Source organism: Bufo gargarizans, chromosome 1 (genome assembly GCF_014858855.1).
Source record: "Bufo gargarizans isolate SCDJY-AF-19 chromosome 1, ASM1485885v1, whole genome shotgun sequence".
Lineage (NCBI taxonomy): Eukaryota > Metazoa > Chordata > Amphibia > Anura > Bufonidae > Bufo > Bufo gargarizans.
Window position 1 is genome coordinate 401,060,302 of NC_058080.1, and position 25,573 is coordinate 401,085,874.

General features: G+C 42.2%; 1 protein-coding gene across 1 annotated transcript in view; it reads right to left on the reverse strand.

The window, feature by feature from the left end:
• Window positions 1-25,573, reverse strand: part of LOC122927500 (uncharacterized protein KIAA1958-like) — a 157,168-nt gene that overhangs the window by 78,869 nt on the left and 52,726 nt on the right. The window lies entirely within an intron of this gene.

A 25,573-nucleotide genomic window follows, 5' to 3' on the forward strand; every position in this document is an offset into this window, starting at 1 on the left:
TGTGCCACCAATGTTTCTTATACTGGGGTGTTGGGGGGGCACACTGCCACCAATGTTTCTTATACTGGGGTGTTGGGGGGGCACACTATGCCACCAATGTTTCTTTTTACTGGGGTGTTGGGGGGGGCACACTGTACAGGGAGTCTAAGAAAGAATCGAATGAGTCACAAGTCGGATCTTTAGTTCTTTTCACCTGAGACTCATTCGATTCTTTCTCCCTGTACTTGTCAGTGACTCAGAGCTGCTACTGCTTGCCTTGCCTCGCCTCAGCTCTGATTGGTTGGTGGGCGGGGAGGGGAGGGGCTGGCAGAAGCAGCTTCCACTCTAGGATCAGATTACGCTCCTCCCAGCCCCTCCCCTCCCTGCTGCCAGCGTCTCTGCTGTTGTCTGTGTGCTGTGACTCACTGACTGAGACTGAGGAGAACATCAGCGGCGGGGCAGAGAACTATCATCTCCTGTGCCCGCCGCTGTTCTACTGCAGAGCTGCCGCGGAGGGTCTAGTCGCAAATGGCGACAAGACTAAAAAGTCTTGTCGCCATTTGTAAATTCTTAGTCGCATTGGCGACCATTTTGGTCGCCATCTGGAGCCCTGGATGTATTTCTGGAGTGTAATAATATTACAGGCTATAGCTACTAGAGAGGGGTCGTTGATCCAGTTGATCTACCTCAGTTTTTTTTTTGCCTTCCTCTGGATCAACTTGCAGGATGACAGGCCGAACTGGATGGACAAATGTCTTTTTTCAGCCTTATGTACTATGTTACTTTTGTAATTGCATGTAATGAAAAATTTAGCATAGCCATTGAGTCATTCAATAAAATGTATCTGTATAGCGCCACCTGTTTTTTGTTTTTTTTTTTTCTTTGTCCTGCTCACTGATAAGGCCGCACATGCTCATTTTCATCATTCATCTGCCTCCTGAGCTGTGATAGGGAGACCATGGACACATCCCCTTAGCTGCAGCAGAAAAGACACGTCCCCTTGAGCTGTCAGCTTGATATAAATCTAGCAGAGCAATGAATGGGGGGAGATCTCTGGATCCATGTGAGGTACAGGGCTGGTTCTAGCTTTGTTAGGAAGAGATTGTCATCTACTATATGATGTCTGCTTTTCATTTTTTACATTAATCAAGGAATAACCCTTTTAACTAAAAATACCCTTACAACACACCAAGCTATTTATTTTTTTATTGTCACATTCCAAGAGCTATAACTTTTTAACTTTTTTTCCGTCAATGTAGTTGTGTGAAGGCTTGTTTTTTTCAGGGCAAGTTGAGGTTTTTAATGGCACTATTTTGAGTACGCATAACTTATTGATTTACTTTTATTAACTCTTTTGGATGTGTTTTATAAAAAATTATATATATATATACAGTCATGTGAAAAAATTAGGACACCCTTTGAAAGCATGTGGTTTTTTGTAACATTTTTAATAAAAGGTTATTTCATCTCCGTTTCAACAATACAGAGAGATTAAAGTAATCCGACTAAACAAAGAAAACTGAAGAAAAGTCTTTTCAAGATCTTCTGTAAATGTCATTCTACAAAAATGCCTATTCTAACTGAGGAAAAAGATAGGACACCCTTGCCCCTAATAGCGAGTGTTACCTCCTTTGGCTGAAATAACTGCAGTGAGACGGTTCTTGTAGCCATCTACCAGTCTTCGACATCGGTCTGAGGAAATTTTACCCCACTCCTCAATGCAGAACTTTTTCAGCTGTGAGATGTTTGAGGGGTTTCTTGCACGTACAGCCCTTTTCAAGTCACCCCACAGCATCTCAATGGGATTCAAATCTGGACTTTGACTTGGCCATTCCAGGACTCTCCATTTCTTCTTTTTCAGCCAATCTTTGGTTGATTTACTAGTATGTTTTGGGTCATTGTCATGTTGCATGGTCCAGTTCCGCTTCAGCTTTAATTTTCTAACTGATGGTCTCACATGTTCTTCAAGCACCTTCTGATACACAGTAGAATTCATCGTGGATTCTATGATGGTGAGCTGACCAGGTCCTGCTGCAGCAAAGCAGCCCCAAACCATGACACTTCCACCTCCATGCTTCACAGTTGGTATGAGGTTCTTTTCTTGGAATGCTGTGTTTGGTTTACGCCAAACATGTCCTCTGCTGTTGTGTCCAAATAATTCAATTTTGGACTCATCTGTCCAAAGAACATTATTCCAGAAGTCCTGGTCTTTGTCAACTTTATCTCTGGCCTATGTCAGTCTGGCCTCGATGTTTCTCTTGGAAAGCAAAGGTTTCCTCCTTGCACACCTCCCATGCAAGTTAAACTTGTACAGTCTCTTTCTGATTGTAGAGGCATGTACTTCTACATCAACAGTAGCCAGAGCCTGCTGTAGTTCTCGAGATGACACTTTAGGGTTTTTGGAGACCTCTTTTAGCATCTTGCGGTCTGCTCTTGGGGTGAACTTGCTGGGGCGACCAGTCCTGGGCATGTTGGCAGTTGTTTTGAAAGCCCTCCACTTGTAGACTATCTTCCGGACAGTGGAATGGCTGATTTCAAAATCTTTTGAGATCTTTTTAAATCCCTTCCCAGACTCATAGGCTGCTACAATCTTTTTTCTGAAGTCCTCTGACAGCTCTTTTGCTCTCACCATGGTGCTCACTCTCACTTCAACAGTCAGGAGCACACCAAACTAAATGTCTGAGGTTTAAATAGGGCAAGCCTCATTCAACCTGCAGAGTAACGATCTACTAATTATGTGCACCTGGTGTGATATACCTGTGTGAGATCTGAGCCAATTTAAGAGGGAATACATGTGAGGGTGTCCTATCTTTTTCCTCAGTTAGAATAGGCATTTTTGTAGAATGACATTTACAGAAGATCTTGAAAAGACTTTTCTTCAGTTTTCTTTGTTTAGTTGGATTACTTTAATCTCTCTGTATTGTTGAAACGGAGATGAAATAACCTTTTATTAAAAATGTTACAAAAAACCACATGCTTTCAAAGGGTGTCCTAATTTTTTCACATGACTGTATATACACACACACACACATACACATCGAGATAAGAAGTGTCAGATTGCTCCAAAACTCAGCATGTAGTTATGTCTCAAGCAGATATGTAAGGGATTACAGGTGTGGGTCTTGCCACTAGTGGGCGTAAAAGTAGAAAAAAAGCGATCCTAGATGGTGTAGGGAGCAATGATTACATGAGGGAACACACACAAGGCAAACAGGCTGTGGAAAGCCTATACAGAACACTAGTAGAGAGCATTTTTTGATCGGCCAAGAAGTACAAGCAAGCATCCTCAGTTTCATTATACACCATCAAGAGACAGATGTCACCTTCATTACACACCCCCTGTCTCTGCCCAGACCATTTCCAGGTGCTTACCAGAAGGAAATTTGGTGTTATAATGCCCATTAGGTGTCCTACCATTGACAGCCAGTCATCTTCACATTCATCTTTAGCGATGAATCCACGTTCTGTCGAGTGTGGAGGCCTCGTAGTAAGTGCTTCAATTCTGTTTTTGCTGTGGAGTAACAAGCTGTCCCTGGCGCAGTGTTCTCGGGACCTATCGCATATGACAATCCTTTACCCCTAGTAATGGTTTGAGGAACACTAACAGCTCAGCAATATGTGTAGGACACCCTCCAGCCACATGTGTGGCCTCTCATGGCAGGGCTTCCAATTGGCATTTTTCAGGATAATGCGTACGGGCAGCACGGTGGCTCGGTGGTTAGCACTGGTGCCTTGCAGTGCTGGGGTCCTAGGTTCGAATCTGACCAAGGGCAACATCTGCATGGAGTTTGTATGTTCTCCCCGTGTTTGCGTGGGTTTCCTCCCACACTCCAAGACATGCTCATAGGGACCTTAGATTGTGAGCCCCATTGGGGACAGTTGGATGATAATGTCTGTAAAGCGCTGTGGAATATAGTAGCGCTATATAAAATGCATAGAATAAATAATCACACACAGCAAGGGCTTCTCAGGAAGGTTGCTTCCAGATTGCAAAACTTTGTTGGCCTGTCCAGTTGCCACATTTATCGCCAGCTCAAGCATGGGACCTGTTGGGACACCAGCTTCACAACCTATGAGGGGCAGGATCTACAGACCCAGCGGCAAAATCTGTGGGCAAATGTTCTGCAATTACACCATATGGAACCTGTATACCTCCATGACCAACCATGTCATCTTGTATCCAGGATAGAGGCGGCCCAACAAGGCACCAGAGCCTCCTTTCAATTGTACAGTTTTCCCTAATAAAAGTTCTAATATTGTAAACACTTACATTTGTCATCTTTACATTCAAATATACAGTATAAAGTTTAATTTGATACCAACAACTCTTTCTTGGTGCATTATTTCTTTTTTGTCAATGTGTGCCATATTTTTCACCCTGTAAGACAACTTTTTCCCCCCCAAAGTGGGGGGAAATGTCAGTGCATCTTAGGAGGCGAATACTAATGAGCACTTCGATTATGGAAGAACTCATTAGTACAGGAGGAGGACTGGTCTTCGTCGGCGGCACGCTGTGCTGTAACCTGCATACAGCGTGAGGACATTGGCGTGCTCTGTGACCTCATACTGTGCAACGTCGGGCCAAAGTACAGCGCGGCAAGAAAAGGAGCTGAATCTTAGGAATGGCAGCAGCATCTGGAGCAGGAGAATTAAGTTTATATATTTTTTTCTCTCTGATCTTAGGTCTGATTTACATGGGAATCTGATCACAGGTCTGAGTCAAAGTCATAAACATTGGGGGTCTGATATGAGGTCTGGTGATATTAACATTAGGGGTTTGATCTGAGCTGTGATTGGGGGGGATCTTATTAACATCAGGGGTCTGATCTGAGGTCTGACTGGGGCCTGTTCTGAGAGCTGATTAATACTAGGCATCTGATTCGGGCTCTGAGCTGAGGTCTGATTAACATTAGGTGGGGGTTTGATATAAAAAACCTAGGTGTGCCTTATGGGCAGGTCTTATAGGGTGAAAAATATGGTATCTATATATATATATATATATATATATATATATATATATATATATATACACAGTACAGACCAAATGTTTGGACACACCTTCTCATTCAAAGAGTTTTCTTTATTTTCATGACTATGAAAATAGTAGATTCACACTGAAGGCATCAAAACTATGAATTAACACATGTGGAATTATATACATAACAAAAAAGTGTGAAACAACTGAAAATATGTCATATTCTAGGTTCTTCACAGTAGCCACCTTTTGCTTTGATTACTGCTTTGCACACTCTTGGCATTCTCTTGATGACCTTCAAGAGGTAGTCACCTGAAATGGTCTTCCAACAGCCTTGAAGGAGTTCCCAGAGATGCTTAGCACTTGTTGGCCCCTTTTGCCTTTACTCTGCGGTCCAGCTCACCCCAAACCATCTCGATTGGGTTCAGGTCCGGTGACTGTGGAGCCAAGGTCATCTGGCGCAGCACCCCATCACTTTCCCTTATAGTCAGATAGCCCTTACACAGCATGGAGGTGTGTTTGGGGTCATTGTCCTGTTGAAAAATAAATGATGGTCCAACTAAACGCAAATCGGATGGAATAGCATGCCGCTGCAAGAGGCTGTGGTAGCCATACTGGTTCAGTATGCCTTCAATTTTGAATAAATCCCCAACAGTGTCACCAGCAGAGCACCCCCACACCATCACACCTCCTCCTCCATGCTTCACAGTGGGAACCAGGCATGTAGAGTCCATCCATTCACCTTTTCTGCGTCGCACAAAGACACAGTGGTTGGAACCAAAGATCTCAAATTTGGACTCATCAGGTCTAATGTCCATTCCTTGTGTTCTTTAGCCCAAACAAGTCTCTTCTGCTTGTTGCCTGTCCTTAGCAGTGGTTACCTAGCAGATATTCTAACATGAAGGCCTGATTCACACAGTCTCCTCTTAACAGTTGTTCTAGAGATGTGTCTGCTGCTAGAACTCTGTGTGGCATTGACCTGCTCTCTAATCTGAGCCGCTGTTAACCTGCGATTTCTGAGGCTGGTGACTCGGATGAACTTATCCACCGCAGCAGAGGTGACTCTTGGTCTTCCTTTCCCGGAGGCGGTCCGCATGTGGGCCAGTGTCTTTGTAGCGCTTGATGGTTTTTGTGACTGCACTTGGGGACACTTTCAAAGTTTTCCCAATTTTTCGGACTGACTGATCTTCATTTCTTAAAGTAATGATGGCCACTCGTTTTTCTTTACTTAGAATTTGTATTATGGCAAGAAAAAAGCAGCTAACAGTCTATTCAGTAGGACTATCAGCTGTGTATCCACTTGACTTCTCCACAACGCAACTGATGGTCCCAACCCCATTTATAAGGCAAGAAATCCCACTTATTAAACCTGACAGGGCACACCTGTGAAGTGAAAACCATTTCAGGTGACTACTTCTTGAAGCTCATCAAGAGAATACCAAGAGTGTGCAAAGCAGTAATCAAAGCAAAAGGTGGCTACTTTGAAGAACCTAGAATATGACATATTCTCAGTTGTTTCACACTTGTTTGTTATGTATATAGTTCCACATGTGTTAATTCATAGTTTTGATGCCTTCAGTGTGAATCTACAATTTTCATAGTCATGAAAATAAAGAAAACTCTTTGAATGAGAAGGTGTGTCCAAACTTTTGGTCTGTACTGTATATATATACACAAACACACACACAACATTTTTTTGATCTGAAGGAATTCCATAGTAAAGTTTTAGGACAAACACTGTGGCGCACATGCCAGCCTTTACGGTACATTCTCAGGAGAGTCTCCATCTGCTTTTGATAAATACAGTAAGTATTAAGGTTTCAGGGCCTGAAGGAACTTGCAGTGATCTCATTCAGCATGTAATTCAAGCTCTGAAATTGTTTAACAGGTTCTATAGGATGAACGATTATATCATTTACAGAGGTCATGTTTAGAAGCTATGTGGAGAAATCCTGGCAACACAAGAGTACTTCACTATATACAGTCTGATACCACACTTAATTGGAACCTCAAGCGACCCGCTGATATGCAGAACATAATAAAAAGAAACCTGGATTCATTAAATTATTATAATCTGAATCTAACTATAATCTTAATTTTTTCCAGAATTCACTAATAAAACCGGTATCCATAGAAACAGAGAAGTCAGCAATAATGGATAAAATTCATGGTGCTATTACAGGTTTGCGGTGGAGCTGAGATAATCGTGTGTGGGCTACAGCTAATTCCTGAGACTTGAAGGAGTCATGCACAAAGCAGGGCCCTGTGCACAGAGACACTGGGGGAGATTTATCAAGACCGCAGGGAATGCAGTGGCGCTGGGATATCAAAAGTCTTGATATCCCTGCACCACTGGAGGATGCACCTAATTTATGACAAGGCGCACAGCTCATCATAATTTAGGCACATCCTCCTGCAGAACAGAAACCTACAATAGCTCAGAGCTGCTGTACATTTCTGGCTTCATTTGGGCCAGAAAACTGGTTTAAATTAAGCTAAATTTGTCAGGGTGACTGACCTCGTCTCCTTTCCGCCCTTTGCATGCCCCCATTATGGAAAGTGGCGAGGGCAGCAAAAAATCCAATAGATGCAATAATTTTTTTTAAGTCGCAATTAAAAAGTTGCAAGCACATAGATTGTGACTTTTTAATGCCACTTTTCAGGCACAAGGGAGATGATAAATCTCCCCCATTTAGTATATCCAATTTAGGGTTATATCACATACTGCATTGTAACACACTACATATTTAAAGAGGACCTTCCACTTTTCCTTACCCGCGCGGATGGATCACAGACCCATTGACGTGGAATGGGTCTCGATCCCTCCCAGACATTGCCCGTGCATTGGGGACTGAAAATTGCAGTCCACAATGCACGGAACTGCCTAACAGCGGCCAAGTGCATGAGGCCTAAGACTGTGCAAGATCATGCAATCAACTGACTCACACGTGTGGTGTGACACGCGAATCACGAAAAATCCAGTAGTGTTGGATTATTGACGTTTGTGTGCTGCGATAGTAACAAATGTGCGAGTCTCGCTACAACCTTATTCATTCCTATGGCAGTTGTGCTACACTGGGATATTTGGGCGTGCCCTTAAAGCGGTTGTCTCATCTCAGACAATGGGGGCATATCACTAGGATATGCATCCATTGTTTGATAGGTGCGGGTCCCACCGCTGAGACCTGCACCTATATCGAGAACAGATCCCCGAAAGTGGTGGAGAAAGCACTTTGCATGTGCAGCCGCCCTCAATTCATTTTCTATGGGGCTGCCGAAAATATCAGAGCGCTGGCTTGGCTATTTCCGTCGGGTCCATATACGTGAAATGGAGTGGTGGCCGGTCATGTGCGGTGCGCTCCCCTTCAGTTCTATGGGGAGAGCGTTTGGTGGTGGTCGGACCAGAGTCCTCCAGACACCACTTTGCAGGACTCCATTTAGGAGATAGATACAGGTCCCAGCGGTGAGACCCACACCTATAAGACAATTGGGGCATATCCTAGCAATATACCCCCATTCTCGGAGATGAGACAACACCTTTAAGAAGCAACATCAAATTAGGTATAAAAATCTAACTTTAACACAAAGGTTGAAACCAATGAAGGATCCGGCAAGTAGTTCAGAGTGCACAGCACATAAAACATAGATGGTAAACCAATAACTATGCTACAGTAATATAACAGGTGCAGTCACACAGATACATTATTTATTATCACCTGTCAGCCCGATTCAATGCCGTCACAGCGATTTAGTTACAGGATTGGTTTTCTGTCTCATGTCTCCTGCAAGCTCTCAGTAATGTATCATCACACGGTTCTTTGGGACTACAATGAAATAATTTGCAGTAACAGGAACAAGCAATGATTCTCTATTCCACGTAAACTAGGAACATATATCTAAGGACTCATGCACACGAACGTGTTTTGTTTTCTTGTCCAATCCATTTTTATGGCAAAACCATTCACTTCAATAGGGAAATGACGCCGTGTGCATTCCGTTCCACAAAAAAATAGAACATGTCCTATTATTGTCCGCATTACGGACAAAGGATAGGACTGTTCGATTAGGGGATAGCTGTTCCGTAAGATACGGAATGCACACAGATGTCATACGGATTTTTGGCGGATCAGTATTTTGCAGACCGCAAAATACATGCGGTCGTGTGCATGAGCCTTAAGAGGTATAAACAAGAAAACTTGCAATCCTTTGTGCATTACCTAAACTGAACAAACCAAGCAATGATATTTGTCAGCAAATAATGGATTACATCAGATTTAGAGACTAATGGGCGTGACCCTTTAAGAACAGAGCCTGATAAATCAAACTGGAACGTTTGTTTCTGTTCTTCCAAAGACTATCATAGTATATTTTATGAGTCTAACCACTAGGGGGCACCTAAGCAATGTCACAGAAGAAATTCAGCTTTGGTCCTGAATACGGCTATGCAGGTGCATTTCAATAAATCAGAATATCATCAAAAAGTTATTTTTTTCAGTAATTCAACTCAAAAACTGAAACTTATATTATATAGATTCATTACATACAGGGTTTATTTCTTTTAATGTTGATGATTACAGCTAATGAAAACCCAAAAGTCAGTATCTCAGAAAATCTGAATCTTAGATTAGACCAATTTAAAAAACTATTTTTAATACAGCACTTTTGGCCTACTGAAAAGTATGTACAGTATACATACTCAATACTTGGTCGGGGATCCTTTTGCATGAATTACTGCATTAATGTGGCGTGTCATGGAGGTGATCAGCTTGTGGCACTGATGAGGTGTTATGGAAGACCAGGTTGCTTTGATAGTGGCCTTCACCTCATCTGCATTGTTGGGTCTGGTGTCTCTTATCTTCCCCATAGATTCTCTATGGGCTTTAGGTCAGGGGAGTTCTTTGTACAAGCAAGTACAGTTATACTGTGGTTATTAACCACCTCAGCCCCCCTAGCTTAAACCCCCTTAATGACCAGACTACTTTTTACACTTCTGCACTACACTACTTTTTACGGTTTATTGCTCGGTTATACAACTTACCACCCAAATGAATTTTACCTCCTTTTCTTCTCACTAATAGAGCTTTCATTTGGTGGTATTTCATTGCTGCTGACATTTTAACATTTTTTTTATATTAATCGAAATTGACCAAAATTTTTGCAAAAAAAATGACATTTTTAACTTTCTGTTGTAACATTTTTCAAATAAAACTACATTTCTATATAAATTTTCTCTAAATGTATTGTTCTACATGTCTTTGATAAAATAGTTATAGCGTTTACAAACTATGGTGCAAAAAAATTAATTTACGCACTTTGACATGCACCTGTCATGTTTCCTGAGGTTCTACAATGCCCAGACGGTAGAAAAACCCCACAAATGACCCCATTTCGGAAAGTAGACACCCTAAGGTATTCGCTGATGGGCATAGTGAGTTCATGGAAGTTTTTATTTTCTGTCACAAGTTAGCGGAAAATGATTTATTTTGTTCTTGCAAAGTCTCATATTCCACTAACTTGTGACAAAAAAGAAAATTTTACATGAACTCACCATACCCCTCACGGAATACCTTGGGGTGTCTTCTTTCAAAAATGGGGTCACATGTGGGTTATTTATACTGCCCTTTCATTTTAGGGTCCCTAAAGCGTGAGAAGTAGTTTGGAATCCAAATGCGTAAAAATGCCCTGTGAAATCCTAAAAGCACTCATTGGAATTTGGGCCCCTTTGCGCACCTAGGCTGCAAAAAAGTGTCACACATGTGGTATCGCCGTACTCAGAAGAAGTAGGGCAATGTGTTTTGGGGTGTATTTTTACATATACCCATGCTGGGTGACATAACTATCTCTGTAAAAGACAACTTTTCCCATTTTTTTATACAAAGTTGTCATTTCACAGAGATATTTCTCTCACCCAGCATGGGTATATGTAAAAAGACGCCCCAAAACACATTGCCCTACTTCTCCTCAGTACGGCGATACCACATGTGTGACACTTTTTTGCAACCTGGGTGCACAAAGGGGACCAAATTCCAATTAGTATCTTTAGGATTTCACAGGGCATTTTTACGCATTTGGATTCCAAACTACTTCTCACGCTTTAGGGCCCCTAAAATGCCAGGGCAGTATAAATAGTGTGAGAAGTAGTTTGGAATCCAAATGCGTAAAAATGCCCTGTGAAATCCTAAAAGTACTCATTGGAATTTGGGCCCCTTTGTGCACCTAGGCGGCAAAAAAGTGTCACACATGTGGTATCGCCGTACTCAGAAGAAGTAGGGCAATGTGTTTTGGGTGTATTTTTACATATACCCATACTGTGTGTGAGAAATATCTCTGTAAATGACAACTTTTTCAATTTTTTTATACTAAGTTGTCAATTTACAGAGATATTTCTCTCACCCAGCATGGGTATATGTAAAGATACACCCCAAAACACATTGCCCTACTTCTCCTGAGTACGGCGATACCACATGTGTGACACTTTTTTGCAGCCTAGGTGCGCAAAGGGGCCCAAATTCCAATGAGTACCTTTTAGGAGGGCATTTTTAGGCATCTGTATTCCAGACTTCTTCTCACGCTTTAGGGCCCCTAAAATGCCATGGCAGTATAAATACCCCACATGTGACCCCATTTTGGAAAGAAGACACCCCAAGGAATTCCGTGAGGGGCATGGCGAGTTCGTAGAAGTTGTTTTTTTTGGCGCAAGTTAGCGGAAATTTTTTTTTCCTCACAAAGTCTCCCTTTCCGCTAACTTGTGACAAAACGTTCAATCTTTCATGGACTCAATAGGCCCCTCAGCAAATACCTTGGGGTGTCTACTTTCCAAAATAGGGTCATTTGTGGGGTGTATTTACTGTTCTGGCATTTTGGGTGGGGCTAAATTGTGAGCAACCCTGTAAGGCCTAAAGGTACTCGTTGGACTTTCGGCCCCTAGGCTGCAAAAAAGTGTCACACATGTGGTATCGCCGTACTCAGGAGAAGTAGGGCAATGTGTTTTGGGGTGTATTTTTACATGCTGGGTGAGAGAAATATTCTCTGTAAATTGACAACTTTGTATAACATTTTTTTTTAAGTTGTCATTTACAGAGATATTTCTCACACACAGTATGGGTATATGTAAAAATACACCCCAAAACACATTGCCCTACTTCTCCTGAGTACGGCAATACCACATATGTGACACTTTTTTGCAGCCTAGGTGCGCAAAGGGGCCCAAATTCCAATGAGTACTTTTAGGATTTCACAGGGCATTTTTTACGCAGTTGGATTCCAAACTACTTCTCACGCTTTAGGGCCCCTAAAATACCAGGGCAGTATAAATACCACACGAGTGACCCCATTTTGGAAAGAAGAATTCCACATGGCGAGTTCCTAGAATATTTTTTTTTTGGCACAAGTTAGCGGAAAATTATATATATATATTTTTTCTCTTACAAAGTCTCATATTCCACTAACTTGTGACAAAAAATAAAATTTTACATGAACTCGCCATGCCCCTCATGAAATACCTTGGGGTGTCTTCTTTCCAAAATGGGGTCACATGTGGGGTATTTATACTGCCCTGGCATTTTAGGGCCCTAAAGCGTGAGAAGAAGTCTGGAATATAAATGTCTAAAAAATTTTACGCATTTGGATTTCGTGAAGGGTATGGTGAGTTCATGGGAGATTTTATTTTTTGTCACAAGTTAGTGGAATATGAGACTTTGTAAAAAATAACAAAAAATAAATAAAAAATTCCGCTAACTTGTGCCAAAAATAAATAAATCTTCTATGAACTCGTCATGCCCCTCAAAAGTGATCTTTATAGCGCTGCAGCGATTTTACTGTGTTTTTGCATTGATCAGAAGAAAAAAAAATCTGCCACTGCGGTGGGGTGGACTGAACGCAAGTGTGCGCACAAGATTAGGCTTTATCGGGCGAACACTGCGTTTTTTGTAGAGCCTATAGAACATGTCCTATTCATGTCCGCAATTGCGGACAAGAAAAGGCATTTTCTATATAGTTCTGGCAATGTGCGGATCCACAAAATGCGGAAAGCACATTGCCGGTGTCCGTTTTTTGCGGATCCACAAAACACATACGGACGTCTGAATGGAGCCTTACAGGGGGGTTATCAATGAAAGGGGGGTGATCAGGGAGTCTATATGGGGTGATCAGGGGTTAATAAGTGACAGGGGGGGTGTAGTGTAGTGTGGTGATTGGTGCTACTTACAGAGCTGCCTGTGTCCTCTGGTGGTCGATCCAAGCAAAAGAGACCACCAGAGGACCAGGTAGCAGGTATATTAGACGCTGTTAACAAAACAGCGTCTAATATACCTTTTTGGGGTTAAAAAAAAAAAAATCGCATCTACAGCCTGCCAGCGAATGATCAACTCGTTTACCTTGCGATCCTGTGAACGCGGGCTCCTGTGAGCGCACGTTCACAGGAAATCTTGCGTCTCGCGAGATGACGCGCCGATGCGTCTACGAGGAACAAACCAACCGCCCGCAGGACGCATCCCTGCGTTAGGCGGTTGGGAGGCGGTTAAACCAGGTATTAGCACTATTAGCAGTGTGGATAGGTGCCAAGTCCTGCTGGAAAATGAAATCAGCATCTCCATAAAGATTGTCAGCAGAGGGAAGCACGAAGTGGTCTAAAATTTCTCGGTAGAAATGGAAATTGCATAGAAGTAGAAATGTCATACTAGACCTCAAGAAACTTGTATTGTCCATCTCCACGCTCTCCCTCCAGACTCTGGGACCTTGATTTCCAAATGAAATGCAAAATTTACTTTTATCTGAAAACAGGTGCTAGGTCCTTCAGAAAGAGGGTGTTTTCTGTTCTGGGAGCTCCTTGTATCAACTCAAAATGTCCATATAGGGTATTTTAAAAAGTCTAAAAATAAATTTAAAAAAGATTGCCCAAAGTGGGGGAAAATTGCCCCTGCGTCCTATGGGGTGAATACTAATGAAGCACTTCCATTATGGAAGCGCTCATTAGTACCGGAGGACTGGGAAGCGGTGAAGGCTCTGTACTCACCTCTTCCTGGTCCTTCGGCTGTCGGATGTGCAGGGCTGCGCACAGCGTGAGGGACCTCTGTGACCTCACGCTGTGTGCGCCAGTTCACAGAGCACAGCCGACAGCAGGATGAAGAGGATCGCGATGGTGAGGAGCAGTGGCGTCCAGGAGCAGTGGAGGTGTTTTTATTTTATTTTATTTGCGCCGATGGCTGGGGGCTGACATGAGGGCTGATGGGTGGCTGACATGAGGGCTGATGGATGGCTGACATGAAGGCTGACATGAGGGCTGACATGAGGGCTGATAGATGGCTGACATGAGGGCTGATAGATGGCTGACATGAGGGCTGATAGATGGCTGACATGAGGGCTGATAGATGGCTGACATGAGGGCTGATAGAAGGCTGAAGGTTGGGTGGTTGATCTGAGGCATTGTGGGTCTGATCTGAGGTCTGACATTGGGGTCTGATTGGGGCTGTAAGCTGACGTCTGATTAACATTGGGGGTTTGATTGCTGGTCTGACCTGAGGTGTAATGGAAAATATTTTTTTCTTATTGCCCTCCTCTAAAACCTGCGTCTTATGGGCCAGTGCGTCTTATAGGGCAAAAAATACGGGTAATTGTTAATACGGTAATACGGGTAAGAATTCTACCATATCTGTACTTTACACTGGGAGTGCACCATGGTATCACTGTGCTTGATTGGCCAGCAAACTCGTCTAACCTAAACCTCATAGAGAATCCATGGAGTATAGTCAAGAGGAAGAAGAGAGAGACCAGACCCAACAATGCAGATGAGCTGAAAGCCGCTATGAAAGTGTGTAATCAATCTACAGTATATAATATATTAGTTTCACTGTCTGAATTGAATTACTGAAATAAATAAACTTTTCAATGATATTCGATTTTTTTTAGATGGACCTGCATGTGTTACTACGTCTATTAGGACATCCTACAGCTAAGATGAGTACTGTAATTGCATAGCCTAGAGTCTAGTAACTCATCTGAGACCCACCACCTGTCTTAAATGTGGCTCAGGCAACTGTTTTTTCTGCCACTATGCTTTATAATGCACATGTTTGTTCAAACTGGATTATATAAAGATTATAAACGTAAAACAAGTCAACCACAAGTCAAAAAAGGATTATCATGCATTTGGCAAAAGCCACGTCCACCTCCAAACATTTTTGTATCTAAAATAGAAGAGTAACCACTATTAAATGTTTTCCTGCTTTTGTTTTTTCAATTATAAAGCTGTACTTTGTGGCACTCTGCTTGGCTGATGCTTGGAATCGAGTTACCACCCCGTTCACAGTAAAAAGAGAATACTCCAGCAAATGAACTGCTGGAGTATTCTCTTTTTACTGTGAACAGGGTGGGACCCCGACTCCAAGCATCAACCAAGCAGAGTGCCACGAAGTTCAGCTTTATAATTGATCTTCCCAGACCGAGTGGAGCACCTGCCACGACCATGGCCAGTGGAACCCTGTCATTCCAACAGGAAGAAATCTCACTGATGCTATCCCAGGTCAACATCTCTGGTGAACTTCTACAGACATCAGCGTCTGAGTTCAAATCAAGGGACCTAGAACGTGAAGCCCAGAGACTTTTGAACTATGAGCTACATTGTGTTACATTAGCGGAATACTTGAAGGTACAACGCACCCCCCGAGGGCTACGCATCCGTACGAGACCAACCTTCTTCAAGGATAACAGAATTCTGCAGAAAATTTGAGCAGATTCTCAACAAGTGTTCTTTTGACTTAATGGCACTAACCTTCTCTTCTCTGCAAGATGCCATCAACAAAACAAAGACCGAAATCAACATGATTGAGGAACAACTGAAAGCCATTCTTTCACCGGATGATTACCACCAATTGAAATAAAAGATCAACTAGTCCCTCCTGCAACACCGAAAAGAGGTGGAGGTGACCAAGAGGAGTAAATTCCTCTGCAACACTGAAGACCACAGACAAAACCGTGTCTCAGGTGGCCAGATCCCTCCATTACCCGTTTGGGCGAATCCAGAAGACGTTAACTATCCAGGGACTCATCCCAATCTAGATCAAACAGTGATACTTACCCCCAACCCAGACCAGATGAACACATTTCAGCTAGACCTGGATGCACTAAGACTTTTAAGAAACATTCGCCTTAAGGTACATTTCTCTGAGGGTCCTGACACCCCAGGTAAGAACACCGGTCGACCAAAGTCGCAGCTCTTCTTCGGTGACTTTGGTCTATGCAACAAGAGCCATTTTATGCCCCCCAAAAACCAACCAGCAATTGAAACATTCATCTCTCTGGTACAACGGGATATTACACAATTTAAGAAAAACATAACAAAGGGTAAATACAAGGTCAAACACAATCTCTCCTCTCTTCTCAAAAATAAAGAACTCATATTCAAACCAGCAGATAAGGCTGGAGCCCTTGTCCTAATGGACAAACTACCATACCCTTAATGTAATTGATGAAGCCACATTAACCTTTTTATCCAATGCTCATCCAACAATACCTGTATTCTACACATTGCCCAAAATACACAAGAATCTCCATAATAATCCGGCCAATTCTGTCATATCTCCATTATCCATCCTCCTGACCCCTATTATTAAAAGGGACAAGGTCCTTCTTGTTGGACACTTTCTCCTTTCTTGACATGAAAAACAATTTACCGCCACTAACACCTGATGCATTATTGGTCACCTGGGACGTGACAAGCTTGTACACGTCCATTCAACACTAAAAGAGTTTTTGGCTGCAGTACGAAAACTGCTCCACCATTACCGAACCAATCACTGTAGGTTTCTACATGGATATGTTAGAATTGGTTCTGACGAATAATTTCTTTTTATTCGAAGATGATTTCTATTTACAGCAACAGGGTACCGCGATGGGGTCCAATGTGGCGCCTCCTTATGCAAACTGCTACATGGCAGACTTTGAGGACACTTTTGTCTACCCAGATACATGTTTTAACTTGCAGGTGGTAATATGGAAACGCTATATATATTTTTGCATATGGGAGGGCCCATTGGATTCCCTGTTACAGTTCCACACTTTCCTCAAATCAATCTACCCGGAACTGCAGTTTGCCATTCACTATGACCCCTATTCCATATAACTTTTTGGACACCATAGTCACAAAGGAAACAACAAGGACCCTCTCTACAGATCTTTATAGAAAGCCAACCCGACCACAAAAAAACTTACTTCACTATTCAAGTTTTCATTCAGAAAATACAAAAAAGTCTCTTTCACATTGCCAATTTGCACGAGTACGACGCATAGTCAAATCATAACCCGTACGCCAACTAAGATTATCCGAAATGAAACATTTTCAGGAAAGAGGGTACCCACAACGTCTGCTCCTTAACTTAGAGAAACCAAAAACTACCAACCCCACGTTACAAACCGCACATATTCCTTTTGTGCATACATTTCAGTATACATAACAGTGCATACATAACAGTATTAGAAATCACTGGCCCATCTTACAGAAAGCCTACCTTCAAATAGCTGAATTTAAGAACCCTGTTCTGGACTGTACACATCGTCCCAAGAGTTTACGGGACCTACTGGTAAAAGCCGATATTGGGTCCTCCATAAGAGTCCTAGGCAAACATTCCTTGCTACTCAAAGGACAGGCACATTTCTGTGTGTGCATTTTTTACAATGCTCAAACATCCTAAAAGGGTCCCACCACCCACAATCCGGGAGGAGAATTCCTATTAAAGGTTTTTAAACGTGTGATTCTACCTTTGTGGTTTATTTATTAAAATGCCCCTGTGGTAAAGTATATGTTGGCGAAATCACACAAAAAGTTTGTGACCGTATATATGTCAGCATAAATCCAACATCAGGCGAAAAAACCTTTTGTTACCGGTCCCGTTACATTTTGATACGGCAGTTCATAATCTTTCACAATTAAAATACCAGATAATCGAAGAGGTGACTCCTTGCAGAAGAGGGGGTGATTGGGTCAAACAGTTAAAAAGAAGAGAGGCTTATTGTATACACAAATTGGACAGCCTGAAACTAAAAGGGGTTAAATGGGGAGTATGAGGTACAGCATTTGATTTAACATGGTTTGTGGAGACTTCTGTAGATCCTCCATACTGATTATTGTACACGATTATTACTTTACATTGTATACTATATCATATAATGGTTCTCATTTCCCTTTCTCTTACAGATATTTCCTGGGGCCTTCTGGAGTATCCTTTCTAACTTATATTCTCACTTTGCAGTTTACATATTATCCATCACATTCCTGGATACCCCGTCTCCCTTGTTCTGCCTCTTTTATCTCTCTCTATCCCTTCTCTCTACAACAGCGCTCGTGCCTGTAGTCCATCCACACAATTTACATATGACTGGCAAAACACAGGAGAGCTCGAGCCTCAGTTTGCTACAAAACAAGGCTTGACACACTCCCTCGTCTATCGCGCATGCGCAGCGTCACCTGGTGGCCGGTGCGCTCTTTTTAAAGGCAAGCTTCCCAATACTTCACGGCCCACATCTCATAGTGAAGATGCACATTTCCTTAGCGCACAACTTCTACTATTTACCTCCTGATCTTCTGTCCGAGCGGCACCAGGTAATTTTTGCTCCATAAGCCTCTTTACCTCTGGCTGTGTACAGGTCACTGTGTAACTCCAATTAATGTTGTATTTTCTACTTATTTCCACACTTGTATTTATACTTATATTTTCTGCATTTACATTTTCAGTATATCATTATAATTATTATATATGATAACTGTGGCATCCTCCTTAACATCCTGATATGATCGGCATCCAGGGATTACACATCGGGACCCTGTCAAACCTGAATTCATATAACTTTCCTATATATATACTTTCCTTTGTACTTATATATTTAGTTTATTTATGTTGTTGCTGTAGTTTGAAAAAAGGCCGGATGTGGCCGAAACGTCACACTTAAGGCTTCGTTCACATCACCGTTCAGCCTTTCCGTTCTCCTGCCCCGTTTAGGAGCATAACTGAGCCGAACGGAGCCTACGGGCCCCAGAGACTATAATGGGGTCCGTTAGGTATCCGCTCAGAAGATTTTTGAGCGGAGACAAAAGTTGTGCATGCAGGACTTTTGTCTCCGCTTCAAAAATCTTCTTCTGAGCGGAAACTTAACGGACCCCATTATAGTCTACGGGGCCCGTAGGCTCCGTTCGGCTCAGTTATGTGCCGAATCCGTCCTTTCTGTTTTCCTGCCCCTAAATGGGGCAGGAGAACGGAGAGGCTGAATGGTGATTTGAACAAAGCCTTATTTGTACAGCTGTGAGTACAATTGAACTGCTGGAGTATTCTCTTTTTACTTAGTTTTTTCAATGTCAGAATTGCAATATTTGGTACACACAAGAACGCCACTGTAGATGGATATTTACAGAAAGCTAGAAATGCATAAAGATGCCATCTCCCTCTTACAAATTTGCATCAGGCTGTATTCATTGGATTTTTTTATTGTAAGACATACATTATATTGTTTCTAGAGGTTTTGTATTGACAGGTTCACTTTACATAATTCTTTCCTGAGTATTTTCGGTCAGCGTGTGGGAACCTTACAGGAGGGGTTTCCTTACCTTTGGCTGCATTGCACTAATCCAAATATATATATTTATTTACAGATGTAAAAGAGACTTAAAGTGTACCTAAACTTTGGAGTGACTTATTTAAAACGACTCTAAATTACATAAAATGAATTTTTATAATGTACTTACATTTTTTTCAGCTTTTCCATATGAAATACCGTAGACACCTGAAGTTTGTATTTGCGGATTCCACCGGTGCCCCAGGAGCGCTGTACTGGCAGGAGCACACATTGCTATTCCTGTCTGTGCCAGCTCCGCTCTGCTAGAGCCTGGATATTGAAAGCTCTGCTATGCAGAGCTCCTGGTAAAGCCTTGCATCGCTGTACCTGTCTGTGCCCGCTCCTCTGAAGCCTAGCATAGCACACATGTGCCAAGCTTTAGAATAGAGGAACTTGCACAGACAGTAGCAGCGATGTGTCCTACGGTATCTGCATAAGGCTGACATGTCAGTGGTGTACAAGTGTACGGATTCCAAAGCACTAAAGGCACCCTGAACTTCAGGAGTCAAATTTCTTCAGGCTTTCCATATGAAGTAAAGTCTATTAGAAAATTCATTTTATGACATTTAGAGTAGTTTTCAATAAAGTCTTTTCACAGTTTAGGTTTTTCACACTTTAATTTCAAATAACAGTAAACTATATGATATGAAATCAAAATAAATGAATTAAATATATATGCAAATTGGTCACTTCACACAGCATTGCAATATGACTCAATATGAAGACTGGGTACAGAGCTCATACTGGAGCTGCCTGGTTAGCACTACTAAGCTATACCTATCTGTAGGTTGCCAGTCGTTTGTGTTTTATACAGCAAGATTATTTCTCTAGGAATATTTCATACTGACAATAAAAATAAATGCTTCATTTTACAAGTGAAAAGCAGCATTCACATCATAAACACTATACTTTCATCATCACAATGGAAGAGCAGCTTCTGGAGAGCAGAAACACTGACTATATGCTTGTTATTCATGAACTGTGACCTACTTATGCATGTGCTTTACTGAAATCTACCTGTCATCTGACTGTGGTCTGACTATAATAATGCTAGCTGGCAGAGAAACAGCTTGCCAGAGTACACAGTATCCGGCACAGCGGGATAATGCTATAAACTGCCGCATCCCATTGACTATAAAGCCAGCATTTCTGCCAGAAAGTGGCTGGATCCCATTGCAGTCAATGGGGGTTTGGCAGTTAACAGCATTATCCGGCTAAGCCGGATACTGTGTACTGTGGCAAACCTGCTGGATTTCGGAATGCAGATCTGAACTTCGCATTATTATACACAGTCAGACGGCAGGTAGAACTCAGTAAATCTGTTCTGCCGAAACACCCTGCCGTGTATTGGAACGCAGATGTGAACTTCTCATTATTATAGTCAATACACAGTCAGACGGCAGGTAGAACTCAGTAAATCTGTTCTGCCGAAACACCCTGCCGTGTATTGGAACGCAGATGTGAACTTCTCATTATTATAGTCAATACACAGTCAGGCGGCAGGTAGAACTCAGTAAATCTGTTCTGCCGAAACACCCTGCCGGGTATTGGAACGCAGATGTGAACTTCGCATTATTATAGTCAATACACAGTCAGACGGCAGGTAGAACTCAGTAAATCTGTTCTGCCGAAACACCCTGCCGTGTATTGGAACGCAGATGTGAACTTCTCATTATTATAGTCAATACACAGTCAGGCGGCAGGTAGAACTCAGTAAATCTGTTCTGCCGAAACACCCTGCCGGGTATTGGAACGCAGATGTGAACTTCGCATTATTATAGTCAATACACAGTCAGGCGGCAGGTAGATCTCAGTAAATCTGTTCTGCTAGAACAGCCTGTCGGGTATTGGAACGCAGATGTGAACTTCGCATTATTATAGTCAATACACAGTCAGGCGGCAGGTAGATCTCAGTAAATCTGTTCTGCCGAAACACCCTGCCGGGTATTGGAACGCATATGTGAACTTCGCATTATTATAGTCAATACACAGTCAGGCGGCAGGTAGATCTCAGTAAATCTGTTCTGCTAGAACAGCCTGTCGGGTATTGGAACGCAGATGTGAACTTCGCATTATTATAGTCAATACACAGTCAGACGCAGGTAGATCTCAGTAAATCTGTTCTGCCGAAACACCCTGCCGGGTATTGGAACGCATATGTGAACTTCGCATTATTATAGTCAATACACAGTCAGGCGGCAGGTAGATCTCAGTAAATCTGTTTTGCTAGAACAGCCTGTCGGGTATTGGAACGTAGATGTGAACTTTGCATTATTATAGTCGATACACAGTCAGGCGGCAGGTAGATCTCAGTAAATCTGTTTTGCTAGAACAGCCTGTCGGGTATTGGAACGCAGATGTGAACTTCGCATTATTATAGTCAATACACAGTCAGACGGCAGGTAGATCTCAGTAAATCTGTTCTGCCGAAACACCCTGCCGGGTATTGGAACGCAGATGTGAACTTTGCATTATTATAGTCAATACACAGTCAGACGGCAGGTAGATCTCAGTAAATCTGTTCTGCCGAAACACCCTGCCGGGTATTGGAACGCAGATGTGAACTTTGCATTATTATAGTCAATACACAGTCAGACGGCAGGTAGATCTCAGTAAATCTGTTTTGCTAGAACAGCCTGTCGGGTATTGGAACGCAGATGTGAACTTCGCATTATTATAGTCAATACACAGTCAGACAGCAGGTAGATCTCAGTAAATCTGTTCTGCCGAAACACCCTGTCGGGTATTGGAACGCAGATGTGAACTTTGCATTATTATAGCCAATACACAGTCAGACGGCAGGTAGATCTCAGTAAATCTGTTTTGCTAGAACAGCCTGCCGGGTATTGGAACGCAGATGTGAACTTCGCATTATTATAGTCAATACACAGTCAGACGGCAGGTAGATCTCAGTAAATCTGTTCTGCCGGAACAGCCTGCCGGATATTGGAACATAGATGTGAGCTTCTCATTATTATAGTCAATACACAGTCAGACAGCAGGTAGATCTCAGTAAATCAGTTTTGCTAGAACAGCCTGGCGCATTTCGAAGCCCAGATGTGAATGTAAACTAATCAGAATATAAACATATAGATAAAGGTATATAGTCGAAAACTGGCACTCTACATCTATCAGTAATGCTAAGGAGGCAATATACACGTAGGATAGTAAAATATGTATTTATTTTTATAAGGGTACGTTTTAGGCTACTTTCACACTAGCGTTCGTCGGTCCGCTCGTGAGCTCCGTTTGAAGGGGCTCACGAGCGGACCCGAACGCAGCCGTCCAGCCCTGATGCAGTCTGAATGGAGCGGATCCGCTCAGACTGCATCAGTCTGGCGGCGTTCAGCCTCCGCTCCGCTCGCCTTCTTCATCAGTGGAGAAGGCAGCTAAGTCCTTCGAAACGCGTCTGGTGACCTCCCTCTAAAACCTGCTAAGAACCTTATCCTGGAAGCGCTTCCGAATAACGAATTCCATCTGAATCCTCCGGATCGAAAAAGACCACCAACGAAAATCTCAAAACCAAGTCCGGCAAAGACACGTGAGACGCCGAAGAAGTGACGTCATATCCACGTGGCACGCCGAAAAGACCGGGAAAACAAACACTGCAGAGCGCAGCAAAGCTGCTCCAACAGCCAGGACACCTCCCAAAGAAGGTAAACAGTCAGGGTGCAGTCTTCTTTAATGTGTGGGACGCCACACTAAGTACAGCACCCGACTGACATACCACCTATATATATTTTTGTATTTTATATTTTTATCCTTTTTACCTTTTCATCGCTCTATCCATATACTATATACTTTCTATGTGACCAACACCGGTGGTACAGACAGACAATTTTTATAGACTGTACACAAATGGACACAGCCATTTACTGTACCCACTGAAGGTGGAAACTGCTACCAGACAATCACTGCATTGTCACATCTCCACTCTGCATATTTTTGTTATTTTTGTTATTGTGCACCTTCAATGCTGTATATTGCAAAACATCATTTTTATTTTTGAGAACCTAATTTTTTGGGACTTCCACATTTTTAGAACCTCTACCTTTTTATTCTCCACTCTTAAAACGTACCCTTATAAAAATAAATACATATTTTACTATCCTACGTGTATATTGCCTCCTTAGCATTACTGATAGATGTAGAGTGCCGGTTTTCCACTATATAAACCGCCTTTCTGATTGGGTGAATCAGTCCAGAACCAGAGCACCTACACATTGTATTGATCAGGTGAGCCACCAATAACCTACCTTCTCTCCATAAAAATATAGATGTTAAAAAATATTCTACATCTATCCACTGTGATAAAGCTGACATTGTTTCTAAAGGGATTTGACTATCCCCTTTTTATATAGCACAGACTTACCTCTCACTTGGTCATCTCCAGAAGTTGAGTCTAAGGCTACTTTCACATATACGATTTTATATGTCAGTGGTGCCGGATCTGTTTTTTTGGACAGGAAAAAAAATTTGATCCGACAACCATTGACTTACAATAGTGTTAGTGCCGGATGCGGTTTGTTTACTTTCATTTTAATACAACCGCATCTGAACGGCTGCAGCCGGTTGTACTAAATCAAACTGAAGAGTTTTCCTCCAGTTTTGAGATCCAGCAGAGGATAGAAAAGGAAAGGAAATTACATAGATCAGACAGTCTTATCAAGCATGCCTTGATCTGAGTAAAATATTCTAATATGTACATGTAACTGTATATAGTGTTTACAGGGGTTGTCTCACCACAGCTAATTGGTGCAAGGTCCCTGAAACCCCCGGCAAACATCTTGTATTACAACAGCCACACATTTCTGCTACATTTCTAATGTAGTATTGACGCTGATTCACATGATGATAATGTTCATAGTCGGACTGAGTCTGCCAGAACCTAGCTCTTGTTATCAGCTCTCTACACTTTGGCTCGTAGGTCAAATGCCGCAATATGGCACAAGAAATGGTTCTCTTCATGAGACCACCCCTTTACTCATTTTGTTAACTGTTCTGTCAAATGGAATTCAGTTTTAGTCACTTAAGATCACTTGGCCCATCATTTCATTTGCATGAGAATTCAATATTGCAGAAGACAATCTAATGCTGTTAAAGGAGTTTTTTGGGAGTTCAATATTGATGGCCTGCTCTCAGGATAGGTCATCAATATCTGACTGGTTGGGGTCAAACTCCTGGCAACCCTGTAAATCAGATGTTTTAGGAGGCAGTGGCCTGCTCACAGCGCCATATATTGTATAGTGACTGTGCAGGTACTGCAGCCCAGGCCCATTCATTTGAATGGGTCTAAGCTGAGCCTAGGTCATGTTACCAACAAAAGTGACATCTCTGGCCTAAGAAGATGCCGCAATGCTCACCGGAGAGCTGTGGATTCTTCAAACAGCTAATCAGCAGGGGTGCTGGTCAGACACTGATGACCTAGCTGAGTATAGGCCATCAATACTGAACCCCCCTGGAAACCTGTTTTGACTTTTCAGATGAATATCAAACTATTTACTGGGAAATGGATCCTCAATGCCCTATTTACCACCCATTTTACCAAACTGCAGAAAATTATTCAAATAAAAAAATAAATAAATAACAGTCACCTCTTTCCAATCCCACGCCAATCTAGAGCAGATGCTCCATTAGTATCCCTTGTCTGTTTACAAGCAGCCAGCATGTGACCACTGCTGACAATGAGTGGCCTCAGTGATCATACAACTAGCATCTTGGCTACAGCACACTTTAAGCAGACCTCCAAGTATAAAACAACTTTTGATGAATGAATAGTGCATATGAATATAAGAAACTTTGTAATACATCTTATTACAGAAAAGTCTTTTTTAATCTGCTTTATTCAGGATGCTTTACTCTTTCCTGCTTTTAATATTGACATCTAAGCAAGGTAAAGGCAATGTGTCATCAGAAAATGACATACTGTTTAAATCACGTTTTTATGTTAGGTTATTAAAATATATTTCAGAAGTTTTAGTGAGAAAGCATAATTTTTTTAGTATAACCTATTACACA